Source organism: Neolamprologus multifasciatus, chromosome 10 (assembly GCF_963576455.1).
Source record: "Neolamprologus multifasciatus chromosome 10, fNeoMul1.2, whole genome shotgun sequence".
NCBI lineage: Eukaryota > Metazoa > Chordata > Actinopteri > Cichliformes > Cichlidae > Neolamprologus > Neolamprologus multifasciatus.
The window spans coordinates 22,817,193-22,837,605 of record NC_140448.1 but is presented as its reverse complement, the minus strand read 5'-3'; the positions used below and the strand labels follow the sequence as shown (position 1 = coordinate 22,837,605).

Sequence of the window (20,413 nt, the reverse complement as noted above, 5' to 3'; positions counted from 1 at the left end):
CAGAGGATAAACATATTTTTTGCCAACCTGTCCTGGGTGGACAATGCACTTCACCCATTGTTAGCTGAGACCCTAAAAAGGTGGATGTGTTCAAATTTAAAGCCTATTCCACTCCAGTCATTTAGTACTTTAGAGTGCTCACGAGTTTCACTACACAGTTGCTGTTGCAGTACAGACAGAGCCAGCCTCCCACAGGATTCTGGTAATTGAGCAGTCCAACTGTCGCACAGCAGTTTTCATAACCAGCAAAAGAAATACCCATGCATGTACATGCAGGCGCATTACAATAATCTTCTTCTGTAAAATGTTCTCTAAACTGTTTCTGTGTTATCTCACAGAAGTGAGACATATACTGCAGACTGTTTGTGTCCCAATACAAAAACATCTGCATGCAAAAATCCCTGAGGATTAAAATGACATTAAATCTAAAGTGTGTTTGCATTTTAATTAGCAAACCACTTCTTTAAGGCCTGAAAATACATTTAATATATTAACCAGTGGTGGCTAGTAGTGCTATTGGGTGGGTGGGCTAACAAATGCATTATAGAGTTCACACTACTAGCAGCAGCATCACATCCTTGATACCACATTACAGCCACAAGACCTTGTCAAAGCAACACTAACAAAACCATATAGAGGAATACTCAGAATGCCAGTCACACACACTCTCACACGCCTTTTGACTAGTTGTTTTTATACACATTAACACATGCCTTTTTTGTTTTTACGAAAACAAAATATGCAAGAAGGAAGAATGACAGCTGAATGATCCGAATGCCAGAAAAATCTATTCAAGTTCTGTTGATGCAGCCACGGATGTACTTAAAAATGTCAAATCTGCCAATAGACTACAATTGCAATATCACTACTATACAACATACTGACTCAAAGACACTTCACCAATAAAAGGAGTTGGTATCCACAGACAAAAATATTGATCTTTAAAGAAGAGTAACAGGTAACAGGAAAGAAGCATGTTACCTATTTTGAGGGGAGAGGGTGGTGAGCTTACCTTATTTGAAGAGAAGATCACATCGTTGAGTTTTCTGGGATGCAAACATGTTAATCACCCTGTCATTGAAGTCCAATGACACCAAGTGCTGTGCTTTCTCAAAGCGTGCCTTTGACTGCTCCATCAATATTTCATAGCACTGTGCTGCTACTGACGTTGTCACCCCTCCGCATCCTGCGCGGCCTTGCTGCAGCTGCATCTGCCTCTGGTTATGAAGGTCACCTCTTCAGTTCACCGATAGAGTAGGAAAACTTCTGTCTGGTTCTGAAAGGATCCGTGGTTCGTTTTTGAAGAATGTTGTATAAAATATCAACAAGCATGAAAACAAGGTAAGAAAAGTAATTGTGCATCCCCCAGCAAAGCAGACGTCCAGAAACACACCTTGCTGAATGGAAGTCGGAGATTCGTCTGATCCCGTAAAGCTAGCACATGTGGCCCACAAAATTTAATATAGTCCACAATCCGTGATAGTGAATGCCTGTTTTTTGTTGTTTGTTTTTTTACTAGCTCGTTGTGTCTCTGTATAGCAATGCGGTGTCCTTCATACAGGAATTGTTAATTTTAGCAAACATTGATAGCTTTACACAATTTTCAGTGTGACTTGTGCTGCATTGGTATTTCCTAATTTAGTCAGATAAATGCTTCAAATCCACAATTCCTTGTTGAGTCCAAGTTGTGTGTCCTCCAAAAAGCAGGCCAGGGAAACAGTAATGTGAATTCCTGCTTAACATGCAATTAGCCAGTCCTTTCGTTGAGACCACTTAACACAAAATTTATAATTCTGTCGTTTGTCCCGTTGTGTTATTTGAACATCGTTTGGATGATGTGGTCCCATTCTCTTCACTTACACTTTTTCCTCCAAAGACATAGAAGGAAATGGACGACTACATAAATAATCCACTTCGTTCTTGCTAATGCTCACCGGTGCCGCCATATTGATTTCGCCTTCGAGACTCTGGCAGAAGACTCCTTCGCCAAAGTTCCCGCCTCTGGGCTGAACTAGCCCAAACGGTCAGCAAATCAAAGGGGCGTGGCCTGACTGACACCTGTCACTCACTGCTCTATGAAGATGAATGGTAGATGATGCTGCGGAGCATGGGCTGTAAAAATTTAGCTCATGTAGCTAAATCCTGTGTTTGTCTTGTTTTTTCTTTGGACTACTTGGCATTGTTGCTGCACTTTGTTACACCAGCGTTTAAGCAATCTGTTCTAAGATGATTTTAGATATATATACAAATACACACACACACACACACACACACACACACACATATATATAAAATTAAAAAGGATAGGGAGGGCTTAGCTCGTCAGCCCATTCATACCAGCCGTCCTGATATTAACAATGAATTTTGCAAAATTACCACATGTGAAGCTATTGAATCCAGCATCAGAGCCCTCTTTGCCATAAGTGCACTGGGCAGTTCATTAGGTCCATCTCACTATCACTAGGCAGGACCCCCTTTTCTTGTATAAATAACCCAAAAAAACCCCAGCACAAACATCAAAATAAAATCTAAAAAACATCGGCCTAGTGAGAAGGCTGCAATGTGTGCGTGAGCCACCTGTTGAGAATTAATTTGTTAAGCTGATCTTTCACAGGCCAGGAAAAGATGGTTTTGACTTGTCACGGAGAAATCGCAGTACTAATATCATTAATGAAGGGCTCTGTTCTCTTCAAATGTTCCAGTGAGGCTCGACATTGTGACAGTGCCCCAGCATTCACGGCCATTCATTTTATTATTTACACCTAGCACGACCCAAATGTCTTCTGTCTGGAAAAACCTAATGAATATCCCGTGATTAATATTTCAGTGCTGATGCATTTATTATTTTTATAATTTATTTTTGGTGACAAGCCAGGAATGTGGTTTAGTCAAAGCTTTTCTATCAGAGGACTTGTTCCTTTTAATAACTCCTTAGCTCCTAACAGAGCTAAAAAAAATTATACCTCAACCACTCACATATTTTTGCCAACTAGCAAAAACTCTGCTTATTTCTAATAACCTTTTGTATGCTGCCTTTGCTGCTTCTTCCTCTCCGCTGCAGAGGTGTAAATGATCTTACACCTGTTCCAAAAATATTTCCTTCACACTCTTAGAAGACAGAGGGAGAAGAATATAAGGACAGCCACTGGCATGAAAGAGAAATGAGGATCCTGAAAGAATTGCAAAAGGGGGGTGTTAGGTTGGGTGGGTTGGGGGGACACCAGGAGAAGGAGCTAGATTACCAATCAGAAGTCAGATTGCAGAAGATTGTTTGCACCCTTAGGCAGATCAACGGCTTTTGTATCTCTGAGAGAGGGGAAAAAAATATTTTCACTGCAATTACTCCAAATAGCTGAATGCTATACACAAGCCACTGATGGGCTGTGTGTGCCAGCACAGAACTGTCCTAGCCACAGGCACATAGTCTGCATTCGATTAAACAGAGCAAGCCGAGGTAATCAGTCACCTCCACTTGCCCTTTTAAGGTCTCACATAAAAACATGCACATACTTAGGAAGGGTGAAAGAAGAAACACCTATCAGAGGTGCCATTACTGACTCCTTTTTGGAAGAGCATCAAGTCTTTGATAGATCACCCAATCCCCCGCGTTTTTGCCCTACTATCATGTATTCATGGCAGGTTCTGATCACAGACTGTGCTGGTACCATGCTGAACAGCTCTTTAGCATCAGGACTGCATCTGTGTAAGAATGAACCGAGATGATTAGTTTTCAAGCCTCGCTCACAGTAAATTTAACATGTAGATAAAGGTACTTTCATGGCAATAGCTCCGCTACCAGGTAAATAAAGAATGTGACAGTGTGTTTTGGCATCACAATGAATGGCACAGGTCACAAGATGTCCACTAGATTCTTCTTTCTTATGCCGTAGAACTATTAAAAGTTCTAAAAGAGTGAATCACTGTGGTATTGAATTGATGGATGTTATTGACAGTAATCATGGTCAATTCACAAAGATTACTACAACCCATTTATTAAAAGAAGCAAAATTAGAAGTGAAACAGAATGCATGTGTTGGTTAATGCTAGTAATCCCAATCCCACGATAATAGAGCAAAATAGAGATTTCTTGTTTTGCTTTTTAAATGTTTTCACATTTTGAATTGAATGCTGGCAACATGTTTGTATAACATGAAGCAGGGCCCGTTTACCACTGTGTTGCATAACCTTCAAATCTTTCTAAAAGTGAAATGTTTTCTTATTCTTTGATATATCAATTCATTTGCTCAACAGTTCAGGGTCTCCTTTGCCTTTTATATACAGCGTCAAATGTTTCAAGTAGCTGACAGCGAGCTGGACTGCATCAAGCAAGTTTAGAGAGTTTACTTCTACCATAAAATGCTGTAATATTTTGAGAATGTGGTTTGTCTCTTCTTTGACCATCTTTTTCCTTTTTTTAACTTTGGGATGAGATCGGTGTTAATAAATACCTCTGTGTACCACCTTTCTTTAGAAATGTGGAATTATATGTTAGTCTGTTGTCAGTGTTTGTTTTTATGTCTTGTCTATAATGCCGTAGAATTCTCTTGAGCCATTTCTTTAAATCACACTTACAATGAGGCACTCTTGTTTTAAAGTGGGCTTGAGCAGCAGTTTTTCAGGCTTTCTGAAGGTCTTTTCATCAATTCTCAGTCTGGTCCTTGTACCTGGAATTTTAATTTTTTTGTTTAATTTACTTAAAACTGACCTGTGACTCATTCACACATAAAAAAGACACTTAACTCAAGGGATGAACTAATCTTGTCTTCACACATAAAAGACAACTTATCAAGGAACTGGTTTTAAACCAGTTTTATTTTTAGGCACTTTGTTACTAGCAGCCTAACACAGAAACTAAACCTGTATCTTTAGCTGAATCTATAAAACATGATTCTTAGAAAATAAAACACACTTTGACAGGCATAAAATAGGATTTTTGTACCAAAGAGGTGATTCCCAAAGAACTATCAGCTTAAAACTTGGCATGTCTTGGCATGGTGTGCGGTTTATCCTTAAAACATCCAAGAAGACATGTTAACCCTTAAAATAAACTATCTACAGCAGATGAACAGTATCTGAAAGTCATATCCTTAAGAAAGAGGTGGAAAAGACTGAGAGCTGTTAACTGAAGCCTCATCAGAAAGGATCTCAGTGGAAGGACAGCTGTCAAAAAGCAAATCTTAAGGAAGGGAAACAAGGAGAAAAGAATGAACAGGAACAGGACTGAAAATCAATGGCAACAGGTATCATGGAGAGATGAATCCAAATTTGAACTGTCTGATTCTTCAATATGTACAGAGGAAGTCAGGAGGGAGATACAACAGCGTCTACAGTCATCTGTCATCTGTAAAACATGGTGGAGGGTCTGTAATGATTTAGGGCTGCTTTTGTGAATGCAAAAAAGCACAGTTTGGTTTTGATCCAACATGTAATACCATCTGGAAGCATTGTTAACAGAGAACAGAACAAAAGGCACCTAACATCCAAAGATACGAGAACTGGAGTAGTAATAATAATAATAATAATAATAATAATAATAATAATAATAATAATAATAATAATGCATTACTTGCATTACACATTCAAAAGTCAAATATACAAACATGTAAAGCTCCAGCTTCCCAAAGTCATCTTCCAAATGGTTTTTATCAAAGCCACAGTCTAAACCTCAGATTTATTTGACAGGGAGAAGCAAAGTTTTCTGCTTGATAAAGTTTTTTTTAATCAGTTCAAGTAAATTAATTTTTCTTGATAGACTGAATTCAGAAGTAAAAGAGAGGCTTTTAATCACTCAGCAAGGTCATAACTGTTTTCACTGCTACCACCTGAGCCATCACAGAAGCACTCAAGAGCTCAAGCACTGCCTCATGAATCACATTAAGGTTTTTGCATTTCCTCCGAGCAAAGATTATGGTATCAGACAGAAAAGAGTCAACAAACAAGGAGTGGGAGGAAGAAGAAAAGACGTGGAAGAAGAGGAGAAAGAGGATGTGGTAGATGATGAGGAAATAGCATGTAAGCAACGGCTGATCCATTGTGGCAAACAGCTCTAAGATCATGTACAGGGCTACATCAATCACCACTGTAATCAGGACCCACTGCTACTGCATACTAACTAATACAGCCTGATAGCTAACTGAGATTCTATATAAAGAGCGGTTTTACAAACAGACGCTTACACGGACATAAAGAGCATTAAGACATTTTGCAGCATGGAGATAAATAAAGCACATCTTACCTTAAAATAAACACAGGTGGTTAAGGTATAAGCAGCATACTGACCATCTCACAGTCTGCCTGCTAATGAGGTACAACATATTATACCCTCCTCACAATACTAAGGGATAGCAGAGGGGAGCTCTGCATCTTAACAACACAGGCCTGGTTCAGCTGAAAACATAATTCTTTCCCAGTGAGGGGAGCGTGTTTGAGGAAAATTAGGTTAGATACACACACCCACCCACACTGCAGTCATTGTGTACCTCTAGGAGGTCTAGCAAAAGCAGAGTGGTGGTGAAAACCAATGGAAAAAACCCCCCAAAACAAAACAAGGTTGAAGTCTCCCAGCGTCATTATGCATGTATGCGCTTGTGTATGTGAGATGGTGTCTTCTTCCAAATGATAGGAAAGCTGGGTGGAGAACACAGAAAGACTTGTAAGTTGAAATAGTTGCCTTCGGGCACTTTCAGGATCCATCAATCCGAAGTCACACTTATATCATACATTTATTCAGCCTTAAAGGGAAAGAGGGGGGAAAGAGACAAAGAAATAGTTTAGAGGCTGGTATCAAATAAATGAATCTAAGATCGACGTGTAACAAAGTCCTAATGTTGGGATCTTTTTTGTAATTGCCGATGCCAGCATCTCCCGTACCCCTTTAATTTTTCAACAAATGACTTTCCAAACTTGAAAGCACCAGAAATTATGAAAGAAGTTCTAATCTGAAAGGAAAGCTTGGGAGCTTTTAAAGCAAGCAGCATATCACAGGTTTTACCTCCATGTATTATTAAAGCTTACGTTAAACTGGCCACATGCTTTAATGAAAGGATGGAGCCATATCTGAAAAGAGAGCTAAATGAGATAGAGAGACTGCAGGGGAGGAAATAGACTGCTTTTGGTTATAATGATGAACTATTTTTTTTTAAAAGTGCATGGTTACGCCAAAAGGCAGCTTAAATATTATCATCAGACTGACCTGTCAGTCCCTGCATGCAAATAAGTACAGCACAACACTGGAAAGCAAGCAGAACCGCAGTATTTACGTGGTCGCTATACATCATCATAGCATGGCAGAAACACTAAACTACTTTCACCCTGGGGAAACTACACCCTGTATATACACACTTATGAAGTCCCACTAAGACCCATTGTTAGCAGCATAATTACATTTGCAGGGGAGGAAATAGTCTGCTTACAACATTGTCAAACACCTCACCACTATCTTAGACCCACTTGTGGGAACACATTGCATCACATCAAAAACCAAGTGAACCAACAAGATCTGCAAACTTAGATGACATCAAAGAACATTAGCTGCTGTCAGTGTAACTTTTCACCTGTGTACCTATAATCGAAGCAGTGGCGGCTCTCAGAAAATGACTACAGCGAGTTTTACCACTGAACATACTTGCACCCTGCTATACTTCTACTTCAACACCACATATTTCAAATGCAGCAAGGTTTTCTACAGACAAAATACGAATGCATTATGGGCTACCCAATGTGACCCATTATACCCAACCTTTACATGGAGAAACTGGAAAGTAGAGCTCTGGGCTCCTTCAAAGAGATAGCACCTAGTCACCTAGTGGTACAGATATGTGGATTACTACGAGGTCAAAATAGAAGCCTTCACTGATCATATGAACTCAGTGGCTCCAAACATAAAGTTCATCAGGGAGGATACCAAGGACTACAGGTTACCACTGTGGACTGTGCAGCGCTCACTGAGAAGAATGTGAGTTTCCTGGAAGCCCACACACACAGACCAGTAAAACATTCCCTGTAAGGCTGAAGGAAGGAAAAGGAATGTAAAGACTGCTCTTAAAATATGTGGTTATCCCAGTGGGGCCTTCATCAAATCAGCGGAGATGCACAGGAAAGAAGGTCAGACACCAACTAGGGAGAAACAGAATGATAAACAGAACAACAATGTCATCCTGTATGTAGCAGGTTTGTCAGGGACACTCAGGAGACTTTTCTTCAAGCACATTCAAGACATCCCCGTGCACCTCAGACCCAGCCACACCCACAGACAAAAACTGGTTCATCCCAAGGACAAAACTCCCAAACGCAAGCAAAGCAACACAGTGTATTCTCTGAAGATGAGCGAGGAGTGCTCGGACATCTGCATTGGAGAAATCAAACAGCCACTCCACAAAACCAGGGCACAACACTGAAGAGCTGACTTATGATGCCGCCATCCACCTACAATGAGGCCTTGAGATCCTTTCGCAGGTGCTTCGACCCCCACTCAAACCTTGTCTCAGCAGTCAACAACAACTTCCAAAGAGGAAAACCCAAACATTGGGCTCAGTACCTGAGAATCTCCACCCTTTATTTTTATAATGAAAGAAGCCTTTTGGATGAGAGGTGAAATGTCTTTGCAAACTTAAAGACGTCCAGGTGACTTCATTTTTCAAGCTGTTAAGACTACCATGACCTGGATGACTGCAAAGCTACAGAGACAATGCAATGTGAGTATCAAAGCTGAATCTTGCCACAAGTGATACTAAGAGTCATTCTTTACTGTCCCCCAAATGGGAGAATGTTTACTGACATTTTTTAATATCAAATAGCCTACGGTACAAAACAAACATAGATTATACTGACTAACATCTGGTGTCACAATAATATCATCAAAGCACTCTGTGTTCTTCCTCATGGAAGCTTCTGGGCTTTTTTTGTCTGCTTTTGGGGGGGTGGGTTCCAAAGTTTGGTGAAAATGAGCTGACGTGACTGAAAAAGTGAAGATTTCTTTCTCTCTTGCTCATTATGTTCAGTCAGAGTCTTTATCCGAGACGCTAGAAGGACGCTGGTTTGGTGTGACACTCGTTGCTATGCTTACGTTAACGTAATGTGTTGTCAGCGTGACTCATTATTTCACTTCAGCTGCGTCCTGTCAGTTTCACACCTGTCTGTGAGGAGGAAAAAGGAGAAATTACTGTGATAGTAAATGACAGCAGTTTGAGGCCTAATGACTCTCACTTTCATCTGTAATAAGACCGGCGCAATGAATTAGTTGAATAACAATGACAGATTTATTCCTTCGCTGCATTTTTCCTGTTTTCATTTAATCGGTTAATATCAACAGTTCATTAAATTTGTATTCTTAGATGTATTTATATTTTACATTGTGTGCTAACAAGCACAGAAAGTTGTTCAAATTGCCTTAAAGGTTAACGAATGATTTAAAGTCAGGTCATTAATTTAGCACTGATGTCACTTTCTCTGTGAGATGTTTTCCAGCTGTGTTACTTCCTGTTTTATTTTGGAGTTCCCTGTCATCTGTGTTTTGTTTTACTTTGTTTGAATGGATTCACTTAATTAGACTCGCCTGTTCTTTGTTCCCCACCTGTTTTACTCTCTTTCATTGCCCTCTGTGCATCTATGTGTGGATACATAGTCTCAGTTTTTATTTCTTTGTTGAAACATATTTTTATCTGTCCTTGTGTGGTCCCTGTTGCCTTGTGCATCGCTTCATAAACCATTATTAAAGGAGTGCTTTGAGTTGCATCTTGCCTGCTTCTGATGCTGAATTTCATCCTCTGAAGAGGTTCATGTACACATGCCTGAATTTAACATCAATACTCTGTGCCAGTAGAAGCCACAGATTTTCCATCCATTAGTTGTAAAAAAACAACTTTTTATACTTTCTATTTGCATAATAAAGACTATAATAAATGGCTGATGTACCCACCCTGACATCACTCATGGGTTTGTGGATTATCCTGTCTTTTTTGTTTTGGTTTTTAGAACATACATATTTTAAAGTAATTTAACTATATTTTGCAATAAAAAATGTTTGTCATATATGCTTAAAAAGTCCTGGTGAGTTTATTTTTTTTTTGTTTGCTTTTTGTCTTTCCACACACAAAAGGACCAGAGCATTTTTTGCTACATAGAGCAAAGACAATTTGTCACATTTTATTATTCTTTTATTAGTTTGTTGGAGCCTCATTATCCAGGATCAGTGAGGGAAAAAGAGTATAAAAGTGCTTTAAGTGCAGTTTAAGTAATGGGAAGATTTTAGCTTGTATATGGTAATGTTCAACAGCACCAGGCAAATCTTCCTTTATTACGCCCAGTGAACACGTTTGAGAAATATGAACGGCTTCTCAATGACACAGCCAGTGAGAGAACTTTTATGTTGAAATTAATCTTGTGAAAGCAAAGCTTTCGATGCCGGGTCCCTTATCGTTACTGCACCTCAAAGAAAACAAGAGTCCCTGCTGCAGAAACAATCAGAATCGGATGCCAATACATGCTGTGTATTCATGTAAGAGGATTTTGATACACTGTGCTAAAAGAGAAAAAAAACATACAGTGGGGCAAAAAAGTATTTAGTCAGCCACCGATTGTGCAAGTTCCCCCACTTAAAATGATGACAGAGGTCAGTAATTTGCACCAGAGGTACACTTCAACTGTGAGAGACAGAATGTGAAAAAAAATATCCATGAATTCACATGGTAGGATTTGTAAAGAATTTATTCGTAAATCAGGGTGGAAAATAAGTATTTGGTCAATAACAAAAATACAACTCAATACTTTGTAACATAACCTTTGTTGGCAATAACAGAGGTCAAACGTTTACTATAGGTCTTTACCAGGTTTGCACACACAGTAGCTGGTATTTTGGCCCATTCCTCCATGCAGATCTTCTCAAGAGCAGTGATGTTTTGGGGCTGTCGCCGAGCAACACGGACTTTCAACTCCCGCCACAGATTTTCTATGGGGTTGAGGTCTGGAGACTGGCTAGGCCACTCCAGGACTTTCAAATGCTTCTTACGGAGCCACTCCTTTGTTGCCCGGGCGGTGTGTTTTGGATCATTGTCATGTTGGAAGACCCAGCCTCGTTTCATCTTCAAAGTTCTCACTGATGGAAGGAGGTTTTGGCTCAAAATCTCACGATACTTGGCCCCATTCATTCTGTCCTTAACATGGATCAGTCGTCCTGTCCCCTTGGCAGAAAAACAGCCCCATAGCATGATGTTTCCACCCCCATGCTTCACAGTAGGTATGGTGTTCTTGGGATGCAACTCAGTATTCTTCTTCCTCCAAACACGACGAGTTGAGTTTATACCACAAAGTTCTACTTTGGTTTCATCTGACCACATGACATTCTCCCAATCCTCTGCTGTATCATCCATGTGCTCTCTGGCAAACTTCAGACGGGCCTGGACATGCACTGGCTTCAGCAGCGGAACACGTCTGGCACTGCGGGATTTGATTCCCTGCCGTTGTAGTGTGTTACTGATGGTGACCTTTGTTACTTTGGTCCCAGCTCTCTGCAGGTCATTCACCAGGTCCCCCCGTGTGGTTCTGGGATCTTTGCTCACCGTTCTCATGATCATTTTGACCCCACGGGATGAGATCTTGCGTGGAGCCCCAGATCGAGGGAGATTATCAGTGGTCTTGTATGTCTTCCATTTTCTGATGATTGCTCCCACAGTTGATTTTTTCACACCAAGCTGCTTGCCTATTGTAGATTCATTCTTCCCAGTCTGGTGCAGGTCTACAATTCTTTTCCTGGTGTCCTTCGAAAGCTCTTTGGTCTTGGCCATGGCGGAGTTTGGAGTCTGACTGGTTGAGGCTGTGGACAGGTGTCTTTTATACAGATGATGAGGTCAAACAGGTGCCATTCATACAGGTAACGAGTGGGGGACAGAAAAGCTTCTTACAGAAGACGTTACAGGTCTGTGAGAGCCAGGGATTTTCCTTGTTTGAGGTGACCAAATATTTATTTTCCACCCTGATTTACGAATAAATTCTTTACAAATCCTACCATGTGAATTCATGGATTTTTTTTTTCAATTTCTGTCTCTCACAGTTGAAGTGTACCTCTGGTGCAAATTACTGACCTCTGTCATCATTTTAAGTGGGGGAACTTGCACAATCGGTGGCTGACTAAATACTTTTTTGCCCCACTGTATATCTATATTAACATACATTTTACTGCACTAAATGCGAACAGTTCAATATGAAAACTATTTAAGGTTTGGGATTATTAAATATACTTTCAAGCTCAGATAATGCAGAGGATACTTCAGAAAGAATAAGGCCAGTCATCTGTGAGGACACATACGATGGGTCAGTGTAGGAGAGGAGAATTTGCTTTAAAGCTGAGGTATGTTTTGATAACCTTGATTTTCTTTTTCTTTTTTCTGTGGGATGGCTCAAGAATCAATTTGCTGTCTTCAAAGAAATGGTCAAGCAGGAGAGGAAAAAAGATGGATTTTGTGTGTTTCACAAGAGCAGTGCAAAGTCTGAAGATGCTTAACTGTTTTTTTGCACACTGTGACCTGTGTTAGTCATTTCTGTGATTCATATACAGCGTTTCCATCTGCTGCATGCTCCATGAAAACAACACTAATGCCAGATGATGCTTCAGCTGTCTGACATGATTTCCTATAGATTATATTCTCATAGTGATCGGCCAGCTGTGGATGTGAGAAAGTGAGCATGGTTCGAGCTTCTCTTTCATGCCTCTCTGTCACTGTATCCCTAATTAATTAAGGTGCAAATGTTTAAACCTTCTGATTGGTCCACAGTAAGACTCGGCCATCTTTTGTAACCCCATCACACCTAAAGCTATTGGGAAAATGAAATAAGCGAAGCGGCTCAAGTGGGAAAACTGTACGTTCATTCATTTACTTAACATGAGGCATTTGAAAGGGATAAAAGCCAAACTTATCGGCCACTATTTGAACAAATAGCAAAACTTGAACATTTAAAGGTAAAGAGGAAAAGAGAACAAACACCTTCAACTGTGTTATGAGTGTTGAAGTTGCATAGTTTGTCCAGCAGAGGGCACTTTGCAATTTCCCTGTTGGTGACACGTGTTTTGAACGCCACAAAAACAACAGTAAGCTGATCGGAGCAGATACAGTGTCAATAAGTAATCCACAACTTTTTGTGACTATAAAATGTTTTTAAACTGCAATGGCATGTTGACTTATCTATAACAAAATAATTATACATAGCAAACTTTAGGGAAACCTACTTGTTTCATCTGTATCGGCCTATATGTCGGATTTTCAAATCAACAAATATCAGTATTGGCCTAAAAAAATGTTTTTTTCTAAACTTGTTCCATATTTCGCTTTTACAACACTTGTGAGGAACAAAGGGAGAGATGACTGTCAGTAGAGGCGAACCCAAACTAACCAGTAGATGTAACAGCTACTGTCATGGCCTCTTACAGGCAATGCAGGTCACTTCCAGCTGAAACTACTTGTGAATCTGTGTGGATAACAACTCCTGTGTGTAATAAATTCAGGAATGCACCTTTAATCCCGTGCATCAGACTGGGAGGGTCTCCTACAGTGGAGTTAAAATGAAGTGCAGGATCAAAGACCTGGCTGCAGCTCAGAGGCACCGGAGGAGGTTAGACCTTCAGCCTCCTCTCTTCTCCTCTTCTCTCCCATTTTTGCTGGAGTTGCAGAAGTGTCTTCTTTATGTGTGTGTGTGTGTGTGTGTGTGTATATATATATATATATATATATATATATATATATCAATCAGTCACTACTTTCTCTCTCGCTCCTTTTTAACGCCGTTGTGATCGCTTGTCTTTAATCTGCTTTGAGATGCCTTCATGCCTCCTGTCTCTCTCCCTCGTTCCCGCACTTTCTCTCTTGACGTAAAGTTCAAAGGAGGGGCCTCCCACTAAGTACCCCCCGTCACCTCTCTCATCCATTTCTCTGTGGCTTTTCCCCAGTTTCCTTAGTGGGGGGCATTTAGATTTTCCTTCTCAGCCTCTCTTTCTCTCCCTTCATCTCTCTCTCTCGCTCTCGATTATGTCTCTCATTCTCCATTTTCTCTCTGCTGCTTCTGCTTCTTTTACCTGTCACTTTCCCATCTTAGGCTTAAACTATCCAAAGTCTTCAGTCACCCATTTAAAAAGGTGTTTTATTAAAAACTGGCAGTTACCCAAAACACAGCTTGATGCGTCTGCTTTCATCGTATTCTTTAAGCAGATTTTTAAATAGGGAATTTTACAACTTTAGAGTAGCTGTATTTTACTTACTCAATGAGCTGTAACTGTAAATCACAGAGCTCACACACATATGCATGCCTGCATGTAAAGCCAGCTGGTTGGTTGAAAGGTAGGTCAACCTTTTGTCTCTTCCAATTTCCTCTTTAATTACACATTTTAAATGTCAGTGCAGCTGATCACAGGTCCCTGAGGTATCCGCTCTGGAGACAGCTTTTGAAAGTCTCACTCTTTTGGTGTCACAAATGCCAACCTAGTGTGCACAGAGGAGCCAAATGGAAAGAAAATGATGCATTTCCAAATGCAGCTGGCTTAAAGGGCAAGTATGCTACAACAGAGGTGCCTGCCAAACGGTCAGACTGTAGAAACATCTTTTTAAACACTTCAAGGTTTCTTTTCTCCTGCCTCATCCAAAAACCTTTTGGTGCAAACTAATCGCACAGTGACAAGAATGATTGCACTCTTGTTCATTCTTTACCTTTAAAAAAATAAAAATAAAAATCTGCTTCTCTTCCTGTCCTTTGCTTCCTTCTTCATCTATTTCTGCATCAGACGCCTCTGTCTGACCACACAGGGACGCACACCGACAAATCAAGTCCTATCATCTCCCCCTTCCTTCAGTGTTTCCCCTCTAGTCTCTCTCCATTTCCCTTCACCCTTCACTACTCTCCACTTTGCTTCCTCTAAAAGATCCATTCGAATCTGAGTTCATGTATGTGTGTTTCCGTGCACGAACATGGCAAAGTGTGAGCAACTCATGCAGAGGAAGCATCTACTTGAGAGGGGAAAGTGGCCAGAAGGCACTTTCTGATAATGAAGCGAACCAAATGGTTGCGATGAGAAGGAGAAGGTCAAGAGTTTGGATGGGATGGTTAAACAGATCCACAATATGTTTACAGTGCTGGGAAAAAATATTTGGCCTCTTCCTATTTGTCACACGATAATGTTTCAAACAAATTTTAAAATTACACAAAAATAACCCATAAATGCAGCTTTAAATTACATTTATTAAAGAAAAAAAACATACTCACACCTTCCTGGTCTTGTGGGTTGTGCAATTGACCACAAACAGTCGGGTTAAGGTCAGTCTGAATTAAGTCCAGACTTTGGCCCAGCCACTACAAAATCTTCATTTTGTTTTTCGAGACATTCAGAGGTGAACTTCCTGGTGTGTTTTGGATCATTTCCCTGTTGCAAAACCCAGGTGTTCTTGAGCTTTAAGGCAAAACTGATTGTTGGATGTGACAGCAAGCCATCCAGGTCCTGAAGCAGCCCCAGACCATCACACTGCAACCATAATGTTTAACTGTTGGTATGATGTCTCTTTCTTATTGATAAATCATGAACTTTGACCTTAACTGAGGCAATAGAGTCCTGCAGTTCTAGGTTGTTGTTGTTGTTGTTCTCTCTCCCAACTGGTCGCGGCAGATGGCCGCCCCTCCGTGACCCTGGTTCTGCTGGAGGTTTCTTCCTGTTAAAAGAACAGGAAGAAGAAACAGGTGTGGCTTGCAATATAAAGCTCCTTGAGGCGACTGTTGTTGTGATTTGGTGCTGTATAAATAAAATTGAACTGAGTTGACTTGAAGTTGTTCTGTGTTCTTTTGTGGCCTTTTGGATGAACAGTTAATGCACTCTTGGAGTAATTTTGGTAGACCGGCCACTTCTGGGAAGATTCACCTCTATTCCAAGTTTTCATTATTTGTAGATAATGTCTCTCACTGTGATTCACAAAGTCTTAGAAATATCTATGTAGCCCATTCCAGACTGATTGATATCAATTTCTTTAGATTGTGGCAGGATGTGTTGCCTACTTCACTTTGTCATACAGGTTTTATTTGAGCCATTTCTTGATTCTGGCAGTAATCTGGGGTTAATCACAGCTGCGGAGGGATGCCAGAATGACACCATTTTTCCAGACTAATCCTGTGCCAACCTTGCTTAAAAAAGGACAATGGAAGATATGAACTACAGCTCACCTTCTGTTCCAGAGTAATGATGTTTGCATGTGTGGAGGATGACAGGAAGAGGCACGATTTTAAATATGACCTTGTAAATTTAGAAATATGGAGAAAGAGAAAGTAAGCAGCAAAGTTTATTTATGCATTTGCGTAGATGGATCACTCTGCTGGTTAAGGAGATGATGATGATGATGATGATGATGATGACGAGGCACTTATGTGCAGCGGCACAGTTAGGGAGTACAGATTCCACTCCCTAAAGACTTCTCTCACTGCCAAACAAACTCACACATGCACAAACACACCTAATCAAATACATAGAATGACACGAATCTATTCAAACACACACTCTGCACACTTACAATTACGTTAATGCAAATGTCTTCACACACACACACACACACACGTACAGCTACTACGCATTGAAAACAATTAAATCTCAATATATGAATGTTGGGACTCTTTAGGAAGCGGTATTCAGCAGCATCAGAACAAAAAGCAATAGCTATCGCCTGTGTAATGCAGACTGTGTGTTGATAATGTTCACCTTAACAGGATAGCCACCTTTCACAAATTTTACCCATTGGTCTGAAGTTGTGCTGTTGTGAAGAGAGCCTTTCCTGTAATGCAGCACTGCTCCCTCATGGCTCTCAGTGGAACAGCAGCAGAGAAAAGGATCATGGCCATCGGAGTCGGCCCTGTTGTTTGAACTCTTTTAAATATTAATGTTTTTCCTGCTTTTATCTTCAGAAATATAAAACAAGGGAGACTGTATAATGCTTGTAGATGAAGAATACATAATAGTTACAGCTGCACTGTAATATCAGATGAAACTTGCATATTGAAATAAAATATTTAAAAGCTGCTCCTGAGGTGTTAAAGAGGCTGCAGCTGTGGGAGGGATTTAGAAAATCTTGTGTTTTAAGAAAAAAGGGGAGGATTTTTTGGAGGATCAGTCGGACCATATGCCACATTGTTATATTCTGAATAGCTCTTTTATTTGTTGATTTGAGAAGTTTAAAAAGTGGGGCATAACAGCGCCAAGTCTGAGGTGAGCATCAAGAGTGAACATTTCACCTCAGGAGGTTTCGAGTAAACCACACCAGCGCCTGAATGTCATGAAAGAGGTAAATCGGATAATAAAAAAAGGGGTGGGGAGGCTTGACGGATTACTTGTGACCTTTTAAACACTGGGTTACAGTCTGCGGGCTTGTCAGGTCATTTATCTGTGCTGCACTGCTGACATCGCTGAGGACAGTGAGATGCAAGGACACTGACCTTAACCCTTTTTACAAGCTGCACAATGCCTTGAGGACCGATGACAAATGGCCAAAGCGACCCTGGAGAGCGCCACCTCAAAACGTGACGCAGAGCTCCTTGAATGGTCCGCCGGTGTAGACTTTTTCCCCTTCTCTTTTGAATTTTGTGAAACTGTAACTGTCAGATATTTATTTTCGTGTCTTCATTATGAAACATGAGGCTTTGTTGCACAAACTTCGTTAACACACTAGTGAGTGTAGCGACTGTGTTGACATTCACAGGACGAGGTCTCGCGAGCGATCAACGGGAGAAGCTGCTAATTGAGCAGAATCTCACCTTTGTGGAGGAAGCGGAATCAAAAGAAGAAAGGTAGCAGATGAAATACATATATCTGAAAATAAAATCGAGCATGATTCTGGCGAAAGCACGAGACTTATGAGGAATGAATTTATATGCTCTTTATATGATGTCTGAGCAGGTGAAGAACAAGAAGGTGAAATATGGCGACGACCCTGCTGCATGTTGCCTCCTTTCAGACAGAAAATTGCTGATTATTCACTGACCTTTGATTAAATTTTACTGTAGCCCATCAAACCTCTGCAACAGTGGACCAACACATGCTAACAAGGTTCTTCACATAACAATAATATGTGGCGTGCTAAAGGGAAGTTCTGAGCCTGTAAGAGGAGCTGTATAAGCTCTGGTGGTGGTGTAGGCGACTCCACCGAACTTCCTGTCACAGTAAAACCTTTCTGCAGTGACTGACTAACAAGTGTCCAAGATTTCAAGCATGAATACACCGCCAGTAGCATGCTTGAGCTGTTGAAGGTCAAGGCTTCCATCCTCATGACTTCAACGTGATAACTGACAGCCAGTTTACACACATTAACCTGTGAAATGCAGTGAGCTACGAAATCCTCGCTATCCAGATAGGTTTTACAGCTGTGGGTCATTTTTAAAAAGCTCATTGAATTCCAGCAAAATTACATTTTTCCTGTCAGGAACCATTTTTTCCCCCCAGTCGAATGATGAAACTTTTAAAGTACTGGTAACAAACTAAGAATATATTAAAATGATATAATGGTAAATTGATTTGATTGGTTGATTAGCCATTATCATTTCCCCTGGGAAAAAATGTATCTTGGACAAATGAGGGGAACATCTGATATATGATAACACACATACAAACTCATCACAAAATCAACAGTTTCACCTATTACCATTCAGTAATTTAATTGATAACTGTAATAAATCAACATAAAATCTTTACCTATTTAACTTTTTCCCGAGGGCATCGACTCCTACTCTGCTACTGGTTCCGTACATAGATCTGCATTGCAAACGGTTTATGAGAAACTACTTTTTGCCTCTTTCGAGACAGAGGTCCTTAAAGAGAGACAGGAAGTCCCTCCTTTAAGGCCTCAAAGTTAGTGGAGAGAAGGTTATTTGAAGATAATAATAAAAAAAAGTTGGACATATGAACAGTTTATTTAAGCAATCATGCAGAAAAAACAAGACATGAAAGGTTGATGACTCCTGGAAATCCAACTTATTTTTCATTTATGTATGTGAGAGAAAATGCGCATGCACACGCGCACACACACACACACATATATAGACATGCTCAAGGGCAGTGCTGAGACTGTACAGGTGACAGAATATTTTCCAAACTGTTTTGCTTCACAAATTTTCATTTAGACAGGAATATGCTAAAAGCCACCCCCATGTGTGCGCACAACCCTCAGGTGGTAAAGTTTCAGTTTTCCCACCTCCTGCTTTTGGCTTCCTCTGCCGACAAAGTCACAACTTCAAAGTCAAAACAGAGGAGAGGTGTGACACACACACACACACACATACACACACACACCAGAGCACGTGCATGCAGGCCACACTTATTTCAAGACCCAGTATTCCCCGTTTTTCCACATTTATTTCCCTGCCTCTTTCGCCCTTTTGTGATGTATAATTGAAGCTGTGTGTAATTTTACCAGCTCATTTCCAGCTGAATCCCTCTTGAAGCTGAACTTTCACTTTTCTTGTAGTTGTGGAATATTCTCTCTGAAGTGGAGAGTTGAGCTCTTTGAACATGCTGGTTAACACACTTTTCCTGCCGCCAGGCTAACCAGGTCTCCATTATGCGTCATTCTAACTTTATCACAGAAGCAAAAGTTTACCCAGCATCACTTGAATTTGTCCTTTTTGGTCATAAAAGTGAACCTATTTATCCTTTCTTTCTACTGAAAGAAATCCCAACTTTTCCTTTGTTTCACTATATAACATGTACACCAGTGTTCACAGCCTTGACACTCAAATTGAGCATTGAGCTCAGGTGCATCCTGTTTCCACTGATCAGATGGTTGTACAACCTGATTGGAGTCCACCTTTGGTAAATTCAGTTGATGGGACATGATTTGGAAAGGCGCACACCTGTCTCTATAAGGGTCCATAGTTGACAGTACATGTCAGAGCACAAACTGAGCCATGAAGTCGGAAGTAAGTAGTTGGAAGTAAGTCTCTTGCCCCCATCAAGGGGCCCAAAAAAGAAAAAGTCCCCTACATGACTGCTAGCCTGAACCGTTAATACAAGATAGGATGGATATATGTTGTCATAATTTATGTCAAATACTGACTATATCATTCGAATGCCACAGCAGAAATGATGCAACATTTTATAATCTACAAATGCATCATTTTGGTGAGCCTGTGGAAATCACAGCCTCAGTTTTCTGTTCTTATCTGGGAGTAGCAGCACCTGGTGTGGTCTTCTGCTGCTGTAGCCCAACTGCTTCAAGGATCACTGTGTTATGTGTTTAGAGATTCTCTTCCTCTATAATGGTTTGTAACAAGTGGTTATTTTAATTAATGTTGCCTTCCTACAGTCTGACCTCTGTCATCAAACTATTCTCACTCAGAAAATTGCTGCTCACAGGATACTTTGTTTCTCAGACTATTCTCTGTAAACACTAGAGATGTTTAAACAAGA

General features: G+C 40.4%; 1 long non-coding RNA gene across 1 annotated transcript in view; it reads right to left on the bottom strand.

The window, feature by feature from the left end:
- LOC146510250 (uncharacterized) overlaps nt 1–5,481 on the bottom strand; it is a 100,080-nt gene extending 94,599 nt beyond the window's left edge. Inside the window, exon 1 of the long non-coding RNA XR_014876521.1 lies at nt 1,013–5,481. This is a non-coding gene — a long non-coding RNA (uncharacterized LOC146510250). The remainder of the gene's footprint in view (nt 1–1,012) is intronic.
- Nucleotides 5,482–20,413: the final 14,932 nt, after the last annotated feature.